Consider the following 12,211-nt stretch of genomic DNA (forward strand, 5'->3'; position numbering starts at 1 on the left):
AAATCATTTTAGTTAGATGAAATTTTTCTAAAATAGTAATAACTTGAAATGTACTAATAAAATCAGCTATATTGAGTCCATTGGAGAATCGGTAAGTGGGTCTTCTAGTGGGATAATCAATTCCTTAAGGATACATGTTTTCTCTTGCAGTGGTGCAATGTAATTTTTGTTTCCACTATCCACCAATGTATCCCCAAACACAAAGTATGCAGGCACCTCTTTTACACCACAAAAGCAACATGTTGATATGACTAAAACTCCAAGAAGAAGTGACATAGCAAGGATTGTCATTTTCTTCCCACTTTTCATAATGTATTTGATTTATACAGATGGAAGATGAGGGCATGAAATGACAGTATCCATTGCTGAATTTATAGTCCTCTACCGGTCTTACATACTATATTTTTTTTAATGCACTTATGATATTCTTTCTTTAGATGAACCAACTCACTCACCTAGACACACATCTCTTTCTATGGTGGTCCTTTCTTTTCATGCATTTGTAGGGTATGTACATGATCATGGTGTGCCAAAAAGTGGCGATGTGAAAAACATGTAGTTGTGAAATGCCTAAAAGCATTTCAAAATGTGCTTTGACTTTTTTCCCACCCATCCTGGTACCAAACCAAAAATATAATACCTTTCCTGATCGAGTATCCAATTTGAGAACGGGTATCCAATTTGGGAATGGGTATCCAATTTATGTTCCCAAATTATGGCACCGAATTCAAATCTAAAGGGAGTGAGAACCAATTTTTAAGATAAATATTGATTTTATTTACCAAACTCAAAGGGGGCACTAATTATTATATATAGTTACTAAAATTTATTATATAGTATTAAATAATAATAATTATTTATTATATAATTATTCTATATATAGTTATTACTTATTATATATAAAAATATTATTTATTATGTAATTATTTTATATATAGTTATTACTTATTATATATTATTATATAATTATATGTCATTTATATTATTATTATATATTATATATTATATATTACTAACCTAAGTTAATAAAGTATATGATAATGTATGTTCTTAGGGGTCCCCCTAGGGACATACATGTGTTCCAATGAGTCGAAATGGGTCATGGGATAACCTAATTATATATCATATATATTATTATTATATATTATATATATATATTAGTAACCTATGTTAATAAACTATATGATGATATATGTTCCTACAGGTCTCACTAGGGACATACATGTGTTCCAATGAGTCCAAATGGGTCATGGGATACCCTATGACCCATTTTGACCCATTATATGACAACATATCCTCCTAAGGGTCAAAGGATGCCTAGGGACATATATCTTGTGTTTTAATGGGTAGAAAGGCATTATGGAGTATCCTATGACCCCTTTCAACCTAATACATGATAACATATGTTCCTAGGGGTCCTACGAACCTTATAGATAGGGTCGAAAGGGTTCATAGAGTATCCTATGACCCTTTCAAGTCATTATATGAAAACACATGTTCCTAGGGGTCACAGAACTCCTAGGAACATATGTTGTCATGTAATGGGCCGAAAGGGGTCATAGGGTATCTAATGACCCCTTTTTACCCATTGGAACACATGTATGGCCCTAGGATATTAGGACCCCTAGGAACATATGTTATCATGTAATGGGTCAAAATTTGACCCATTGGAGCACAACACACATGATGATAAGGGTCCTAAGACCCCTAGCAACATATGTTCTTGTGTAATGTGTCAAAAGGGGTCATAGAATACCCTATGACCCCTTTCTAACCATTGTAATATAAGAGCTATTCCTCTAGGGGTCATAGGATACCCTATTACCCCTTTCTATGCATTGAAACACAACATATATGTCCCTAGGTGCCCTAGGATCCCTAGGAACATAAGATGTCAAGTATTTGATTGAAATGGGTCATAGGTTATCCTATGACCCTTTCAACCCATTTCAACATAACATGCTTGTCCCTAAAAGTCTTAGGACCCACAAGAACATATTTTGTCATGTAAATGGTCAAAATGGGTCATAGGATATCATTTAACCCAATTCAACCCATTGGAACACAACATGTATGTCCATAGGAGTCCTACAAACCCTGTGAATGTATTTTGTCATGTAATGAGTCGAAATGTGTCATAGAATGCCCTATGACCCCTTTCTGCCAATTATAACACATCATGTATGTCCCTAGGGGTCCTAGGTCCCCTAGGAACATACATTATGTGTTTGAATGAGCCAAAAGGGGTCAAAGGATTCCCTATGACCCCTTTTGACCCATTAAATGATAACATACATTGATATGGGTCCTATAATCCCTAGGAAAATATATCATGTGTTCAAATGAGTTGAAAGGGGTCATAGAGTACCCCATAACCCCTTTCAACACATTATATGATAATATATGTTCATAGGGGTCCTAGAAACCCTAGGGACATAAATCATGTGTTTAAATGGGTTGAAAGGGGTCATAGGGTCACCTATGACCCATTTTGACCCATTAAATGACAACATATGTCTCTAAGGGTCCTAGGACCACTAGGGACATATTATAATCATTTATATAGGTTGAACTTATGACCCTTTTCGACACATTTCATTACAACGTATGTCTCTAGGGGGTCCTAGGACCCCTATGGACATATTACAATAGTTTATATAGGTTGAAAGGGGATATAAGATAACCTATGACCCCTTTCAACATATTTCATTACAACATATGTCTCTAGGGGTCATAGGGCCCCTAGGAACATATTACAATCATTTCTATGGGTCAAAAGGGTTCATAGGACACATTTCATTACAACATATGTCTCTAGGGGTCCCAAGACCCCTAGGGACATATTATAATCGTTTATATGCATCAAAACAGGTCATAGGATAACTTATGACCCCTTTCGACACATTTCATGATAACATATGTCTCTAGGGGTCCCAGGACCTCTAGGGACATATTAGAATAGTTTATATGGGTCAACAGGGTCATAGGATAACTTATTACCCCTTCCGACACATTTCATTACAACATTTGTCTCTAGGGGCCTCAAGACCCCTAGGGACATAATATAATCATTTATATGGGTTGAAAGGGGTCATAGGATAACCTATAATCCCTTTTGACACATTTCATTGCAAAATATGTCTCCAGGGTTTGTAGGAACCCTAGGGACATATTATAATCATTTATATAGGTTGAAATGGGCTGTAGGATCTCCTGTGACCCCTTTCGACACATTCCATTACAACATATGTCTCTAGGGGTCCTAGGACCCCTAGGGACATATTATAATTGTTTATATGGGTCGAAAGGGGTCATAGGATAACTCATGACCTCTTTCGACACATTTCATTCAATATATGTCTCTAGGGGTCTTAGGACCACTAGGGACATATTATAATCATTTATATAGGTTGAAAGGGGTCACAGGTTATCCTATGACCCCTTTTGACACATTTCATTACAACATATGTCTCTAGGGGTACTAGGACCCCTATGGACATATTATAATAATTTATATAGGTTGAAAGGGCATATAAGATAACCTATGACTCCTTTCAACATATTTTATTTCAACATATGTCTCTAGGGGTCATAGGACCCCTAGGGACATATTACAATACTTTCTATGGGTCAAAAGGGGTCATACGATAACCTATGACCCCTTTTGACACATTTCATTACAACATATGTCTCTAGGGGTCCCAAGACCCCTAAGGACATATTATAATTGTTTATATGCATCAAAACGGATCATAGGATAACTTATGACCCCTTTTGACACATTTCATGATAGCATATGTCTCTAGGGATCCTAGGACCCCTAGGGACATATTAGAATAGTATATATAGGTCAAAAGGGGTCATAGGATAACCTATTACCCCTTTCGACACATTTCATTAAAACATTTGTCTCTAGGGGCCTCAAGACCCCTAGGGACATAATATAATCATTTATATTGGTTAAAAGGGGTCATAGGATAACCTATAACCCCTTTTGACACATTTCATTGCAAAATATGTCTCTGGGGGTTGTAGGACCCCTAGGGACATATTATAATCATTTATATGGGTTGAAATGGGTTGTAGGATCTCCTGTGACCCCTTTCGACACATTCCATTACAATAGATGTCCCTAGGGACATATTATAATTGTTTATATGGGTCGAAAGAGGTCATAGGATAACTCATGACCTCTTTCGACACATTTCATTCAACATATGTCTCTAGGGGTCCTAGGACCCCTACAAACATATTATAATTGTTTATGTTAGTAAACAGTTTTTCTCATAAATGTTCAAATGTAAGAATAGAGAAAAAGAATGTAAACTAACAAATGAATTCCTATAGAAGAGGCTAAGGAATTCTCTGCTTAAAGTTTCTTCAATGAAAATAGGCACAGCTACCTTTATTATAATGAGAATTTTTTGATCTAAAGACTCAACAGAATGACCTTTTTAGAAAACAATCCGTTGAAAGTGTTGAATCAACTTATTTTATCTCATCAATACAAAAAAAAACATTTATGCAAAAGAACCACTCGATTTTAATTATCAAGATTATCCACATAGTTGAAAATTAAACCATCGAGTAGGCAAATTCGACAAAATTAATCTCTCACAACATCCCAAGTTCCAAATTGACAATCTCAAAACCAATAACAGACACAACCAAAAGCTTAAATAGTATATTTAGAAATACTAATTTAAATAGGCAGATAATAGTATCTACTTACAAAGCTTTTAACCACAAATCAAACTTTAGAGTTTCATTGTATTTGCAAAATTCTGAAATGCTACTTCTAAACTTGGAATAAAACCACAAACAAAAATAGTTTTGTCTATCGATCTGCTGGAGAATTCTAACCCCTACACCATACTAATTAGTACATATATATAGGCATGGGGCTGGACTACTGCCAAAATTACCCCGCCAAGAGTTAATTGTCTTTGGTTAAAATAACTGCTAACTTGAAATGCAAGAAAAGCAAAACATCAAAAGAAAATATAACTAAGCGATTAAGTGTAACTGCTTGTGTTAATCAGGTAGCGCTATCTCCACTGGCCACGCCTTTCATCATTTTCCACATTTCATAGGCAGTCAAAAAGGCTAAAATAATGGATTGATGTGGCAAACCAATATAGGTGAACCTTTGCTTCCAGACTTCTTTCATCTTCTTTAGTTCAACAACCTTTTCTTCATGCATTTTCAAATGTTTTAGATTGATGATTAACATAGCCTTAGTGTGCACCACGTTAGAGAAGTCTTGCTTAGCTGGTGCCTTCTTGTCTTGCCATTCTTGAAACTTCTTCTGAACCTCTTTGATCATCTCATCCGATTGGGCAATGGAGTCATCTTCCTTTCCCATGAACTGTTTAGCAAACCGTTTAAGGTCATTTTGAATAATCTGGTGTATAACCTTAAGTTCTTGCAATGCCTCTTTAATTTTAGTTACTCCTTGTGTCAGTGCTTCATTCCTCCATTCGATGCAGTCTTTGATGACATATAGGGCCTTTTCATCTAGACCAACTACAGGGCATTTAGCCTGGAATTTTTGTAAATTGAATTCTTGCACATCCTCTAACCACATTACCACCTTTGCCCAGTTATTCTTCTCCTTTTCATATCCTTTGTTGCTTGTCTCCACCTTTTTAGCAATGTTCAATATTTCCTTCGAGGCATGGTCCAAGTGACCTATGTGCTTTACAGTGTCATGCAAAACATCTTGAACCCATTCGCCTGCTACTTTCGCTACCGCTTTGGACTTATGCAGATTCTCCAATGATTTATGATGGGTCACAGAGGACACATCAATGATTGCTGACATTTCATGGATTGGCTTTGCTTCAGGGCGAAGGATAGGATTAATATATTGCACCATGTTTTTGATTGTTTCCTTCATTTCTTGCTTATCCTATTCATCTTTCCATACTCTGTGTGTGATCTTTTTATTAGATGCTTCAAATAATTCCATGTCTACTTTGCGATTCCCTTTTCCCAGGTCAACCTTTGTTATCTGGTAGTCTTGAGGAACCACAAAATCACGTGAGCTTCCATCTGGTGGTGTAGCTATCTCTACTACCCAACGTCCTGAATTCTTATCAAAATTGATCCTTACCTCGGTTCTTGCTTTCTTTACTTTAGGTGTCTTACCAAGAAACTTACTAACCAAATCATCAATTGGCATCGATATTGGGACTATGCTCCTTTTCTTCTCCATTGATGTCTCTAGCCATTTAGGCATAGCTTGATCTTTTTCTGTAGCAGGGGAGCATTTGACCAAGGTGAGGTTACTCTCCTGGCCTTCAGTAGTCACTAACAAGTTCTAGGATTCAGGTACATTATCCACCATAGGTAGGTCTTCTACTACCTCCAGGTCAACGGTTATGGTGTTCTTACTTCTGATGATTGATGCCTTCTTTGTGCTTGAACGAGTTATCCTCTTGCTCTTTGGAGTTGCCTCTTGAACTTGAAGTTGAAGTGATTCAGGGATTGCTTCAACTTCAACTTCAACCGGACCTGCAACAGGATCAGGAACATCTCGATTAGTTTGCTTTTTGGAAGTCTTTTTATCTTTACTTTTTGAAAACTTACCAGAAAGGTCTAGAGTAGCAACTGCCTTTAATTTTATCCATTTAGTAGTTCTAGCTATTAAATCTTTAGTACAAGCATAGACATCATTTTCTTCCCTTTTTCCCCAGTCAATTTCAGGAATGGGCATGCATTCGATCTAGTCAATATAAAATTGATCAAGCACTTCTTCAGAATCTTCATCTTTTAATCCATAAGTATCCAACTCCACATTAAACATAACGATCTGCTTAATGGTTAGGTGTGACCATAGCCTTTTCCTTACTTCAAATTCATTAAGGCAATTTTCCCAAAAATCTTCTAATTGTGGGGAGTGAACCAGAGATACTATGTTCTTAACATTGTTTCTGACAAAGCCAGTATAGTCAAAATCTAACTGAGAAATGAAAGGCTTAAAGCATAAGTGGGTTAATGATTTTTCTGCCAATACAACTTCTTTCAGAATGGGGCATCTATAGTGTCCAATCTCAATAGGGAAGAATACTGAAGAAGATCTTTTTGAAATCTAAAAAGACTCAACCACATAAAAAAATTGCCTACATATCTCAGATAACACTACAGAATCTGAACAATAACGTGGTAACTTTAAAGGTTCATCAGAAAAATCACCCACTCTGATATATGTAAATTTGGAAAATTGAATGTAAAAGCAACCATAGATTTGCACAACCTACATAGCTTCTTCTGACATCCTATCATTCTCCTAACCTTGGAGTTCAAATACCAATTTCCCTAGAAAGACATCATTTACCTTTTTGAACTCATTGCATAATGTAGTTTCCTAAAGATCACTGTAATACTGGTAGATGGGCATGTCATCAACCCAAGGTGTATGTGGAAGATTCTCCCATTCCTTAGATGCCACTAGGATGTAAATTAGATAAGAAGCCAAGAAAAATGGACCACAATTGTTAACAACTATTAAACCCCTATGCAGGTTTTCTGCTATTAGATTAGACCAATCAATGAACTTAATTCCTTCAACAATCTTCTGTATGAAAAAGTACATCCATGACTCCCAGTGGAATGCATGCTCATTTTCCTTAATCCTATTCACCAGGAGAACAATGTTTGTAATTTCTTTTATAAAATGCTCAATAGTCAATGGCTTAGGCAATCTAGAACCTCCCTCTGTTGGTTTCAAAAGCCAGGACTGAGCTATCTTGTTATCATAGTTGCTTTTGTTTTCAGCATATAGACGTTCAGTTTCTTCAAATGTCCATGGCTTGTAGGGTTCCTTGTGAGGAATCCTAAAGGCCGAATAGACACCAGTTCTATTGATTTTAACAATCACTTCCCTTGAGACTTTCTTAATACACCTAGAAACAGGGTCATAATGGCTTGCACATTCGAGGACAAGTTCTAGGTATGTGATTGCAGCGGGAAAAGCGGTGGCTTCTAATAATCCACTATCAACTAGCCTCTGGTAAATAGGGTTTGATTGGGGGTTTTTGGTTCATTCAACAATATCAGATAAATTTTTATTTACCAAAAACGTATCACGAATTTCAGGCAGTGAACTAAGCAAAGATGGCTTCTCTAACTTGGGCATTTTAGGATGGAAAAGCATAATGATTGCTAAGAAAGACAAGTTTACAAGATATGGCTTGAAATATCTCAAAACAAAGCAAACACAATTGAAATGCAAAGGGTTATGGAAATGCACTTACAATTTGATAGAGACACAACCTGTAATTTGCCCTTCTTACCCAATAGCACCAAAATTTCTTTGGAGGAAGTGGAATGAGTGGGAAGGCTTAAAATGAATGCATTTAAGGGATGATTTGTATAGAAGATCGTAGGACATATTTGGCAAGTAAGTGCAATAATTACTTATTCGTGTGACATGTGTTGGAAAAGATACTGTGGGTGCTTTGTTTTAAATACTTCATCAAATCTGCACGTATCCTGTTATGCTAAGTGATCATGAAATGATAAATTTAGCCCTTAATCAAATCTTGTCGTATCCGAATGCGTAATGCCTTAAACCCTTCCATTCATAACTTTGCATGTCTTGGGAAGTGCTATACTGGGACCCACCTTGATTGGCTCAAAAATTTGAAACCTGCATACAACTTTCATTAGTGTGCAACATCAACACTGAAGCTGAAGTTGAAGTTTTGGGTGGTCAGGTTTCAACTTCTACTTCAACTCTACTAAGGCTGACTCGAGAAAAGAAATTGGGCTTGACATATGAAGATAGATGTAGACTTGAACTTGAAGTTGAAGTAAACTAAAACTTCAAGTTCAACTTCAAGGGAAGAAGACTTGGGATTGAAACATTCAAGGGTGCAAGAAAAATAAAAGCGCTAAAAGTTTATATGAGTCAAAAGGGGCCATAGGTTATCTTATGGCCCCTTTTCGACACATTTCATGACAACATATGCCTCTATGGGTCTTAGGACCCCTAGGGACATATTAGAATCATTTATATGGATCGAAAGGGGTCATAAGATAACCTACGACCCCTTTTGACATATTTCGTTACAACATATGTCTCTAGGGGTCATAGGACCCCTAGGGACATACTATAATCATTTATATGGTTTGAAAGGGGTCATAGAATAACTTATGACCCCTTTCGACACATTTCACTACAACATGTCTCTAGGGGTCTTAAGACCCCTAGGGACATATTATAATTGTTTATATAGGTCAAAAAGATTCATATGATAACCTTATGATCCCTTTCGACATGTTTTATGACAACATATGTCCCTAGGGGTCCTAAACCTCCTAACAACATATTATAATCATTTATATGGGTCAAAAAGGGTCATGTGATAACCTATGACCCCTTTCGACAAATTTTATTACAACATATGTTTCTAGGGGTCCTAGGACCCCTAGGGACATATTATAATCATTTATATGGGTCAAAGGTGCTAATAGGAAAACCTATCACCCCTTTTGACACATTTAATTACAACGTATGTCTCTAGGGATCCTAGGACTCGTAGGGACATATTATAATCATTTATATGGGTCAAAAGGGATCATGGGATAATCGATGACCCCTTTTGACTTATTTCATGAAAACATATATCTCTAGGGGTCCTAGGACCCTAGGAACATATTATAATCATTTATATGGGTCGAAAGAGGTCATAGGATAACCTATGACCCCTTTCGACACATCTCATGAAAACATGTCTCTAGGGGTCCCAAGATCCCTAGGGACATGTTATAATAATTTATATGGGTTAAAAGGGGTCATAGGATAACCTATGACCCTTTTCTACACATTTCATGATAACATATGTCTCTACGGGTCCTAGGAACCTAGGAACATATTATAATCATTTATATGAGTTGAAAGGGGTCACAAGATAACTTATGACCCCTTTCAACACATCTCATGACAAAATATGTCTCTAGGGGTCGCAAGACCCCTAGGGACATAATAGAATCATTTATATAGGTTGAAAGGGGTCATAGGATAACCTATGACCCCTTTCAATGCATTTCATTACAACATATGTCTCTAAGGGTCTCAAGACCCCTAAGGACCCCCTAGGGACATATTATAGTCATTTGTATAGGTCAAAAGGGGTCAAAGTATAACCTATGACCCCTTTCGACACATTTCATGACAACATATGTCTTTAGGGGTCTCAGGTTCCCTAGGGATATATTATAATCATTTATATGGGTTGAAAGGGGTCATCAAAAAATCTGACCCATTTCAACACATTTCATTGCAACATATGTATCTAGGGGTCCCAGGACACCTAGGGACATATTATAATCATTTATATGGGTAAAAAGGGCTCATAGATTCAACAAATTTCATGACAACATATGTCTCTAAGGGTACCAGGACCCTAGGAACATGTTATAGTCATTTATATGGGTCGAAAGGGGCCATAGGATGACCTATGACCCCTTTTGACACATTTCATTAAAACATATGTCTCTAGGGGTCCTAGAACCCCTAAGGACATATTATAATCATTTATATAAGTCAAAAGGGGCCATAGGATAACCTATGGCCTCTTTTCACATATTTCATGATAGCATATGTCTCTAGGGGTCCCAGGACCCCTAGGGACATATTATAATCATTTATATGGATTGAAAGGGGTCATTAGAAAAGCTATGACCCCTTTCAACACATTTCATTACAAGATGTCTCTAAGGGTGATGGCACCCCTAGGGACATATTATAATCATTTATATGGGTCAAAAGGGCTCATAGGATAACCTATGACCCATTTCGACACATTTTATGACAACATATGTCTCTAGAGAACCTAGGACCCTAAGAACATATTATAATTATTTATATGGGTTGAAAGGGTCCATAGTATGACCTATGACCCCTTTCAACACATTTCATTACAACATATGTCTCTAGGGGTCCTAGGACCCTTGGGGACATATTATATTAGTTTATATGGGTCGAAAAGGTTCATAGGATAACCTATGATCCCTTTCGACACATTTCATGACAACATATGTCTCTAGGGGTCTCAGGAACCTAAGAACATATTATAATCATTTATATGGGTCAAACGGGGTCATAGGATAACCTATGACCCCTTTATACACATCTCATGACAACATATGTCTCTAGAAGTGCTAGGACCCGTAGGGACATATTAGAATTGTTTATATAGGTCAAAAGGGGTCTAGGATAACCTATGACCCCTTTTGACACATTTCATTACAACATATGTCTATAGGGGTCCCAAGACCCCTTGAGACATATTATAATCATTTATATGGGTCAAAAGGGGTCATAGGATAACCTGTGACCCCTTTCGACACATTTCATAACAACATATGTCTCTAGGGGTCCCAGACCCCTAGGGACATATTAGAATTATTTATATGGGTTAAGAGGGGTCATAGGAGAACCTATGACTCCTTTGGACACATTTCATTACAACATATGTCTCTAGAGGTCCCAAGACGCCTAGGGACATATTATAATCATTAATATGGGTTGAAAATCCTCTTTCAACACATTTCATTTCAACATATGTCTTCAAGAGTTGTAGGACCCCTAGGGACACATTATAATCATTTATATGGGTCAAAATAGGTCATAGGATGTCTTATGACCCCTTTCGACACATTTCATTACAACATATGTCTCTAAGGGTTCTATGACCCGTAGGGACATATTATAATTATTTATATGGGTTGAAAGGGTTCATAGGATAACCTATGATCCCTTTCGACACATTTCATTACAATATATGTCTTTAGGGTTCTTAAGACTTGTGGAGACCCCCTCGGGACATATTATAATCATTTATATGGGTCAAAAGAGATCATAGGATAACGTGTGACCCCTTTCGACATATTGCATGACAACATATGTCTCTAAAGGTCCTAGGACCTTAGGAACATATTATAATTATTTATATGGGTCAAAAGGGGCCATCGGATGACCCATGATCCTTTTTGACACATTTCATTACAACATATGTCTCTAGAGGTCCTAGGACCCCTAGGGACATATTATAATCATTTATATGAGTCGACAGGGGCTGGATAACCTATGACCCATTTTGACACATTTCATGACAACATATGTCTCTAGGGGTCCTAAGACATGTTATAATCATTTATATGGGTTGAAAGGGGTCATAGGATAATCTATGACCCTTTTCTA

Source organism: Cupressus sempervirens, chromosome 4 (assembly GCF_028749045.1).
Source record: "Cupressus sempervirens isolate cs-2001-9-10 chromosome 4, ASM2874904v1, whole genome shotgun sequence".
NCBI lineage: Eukaryota > Viridiplantae > Streptophyta > Pinopsida > Cupressales > Cupressaceae > Cupressus > Cupressus sempervirens.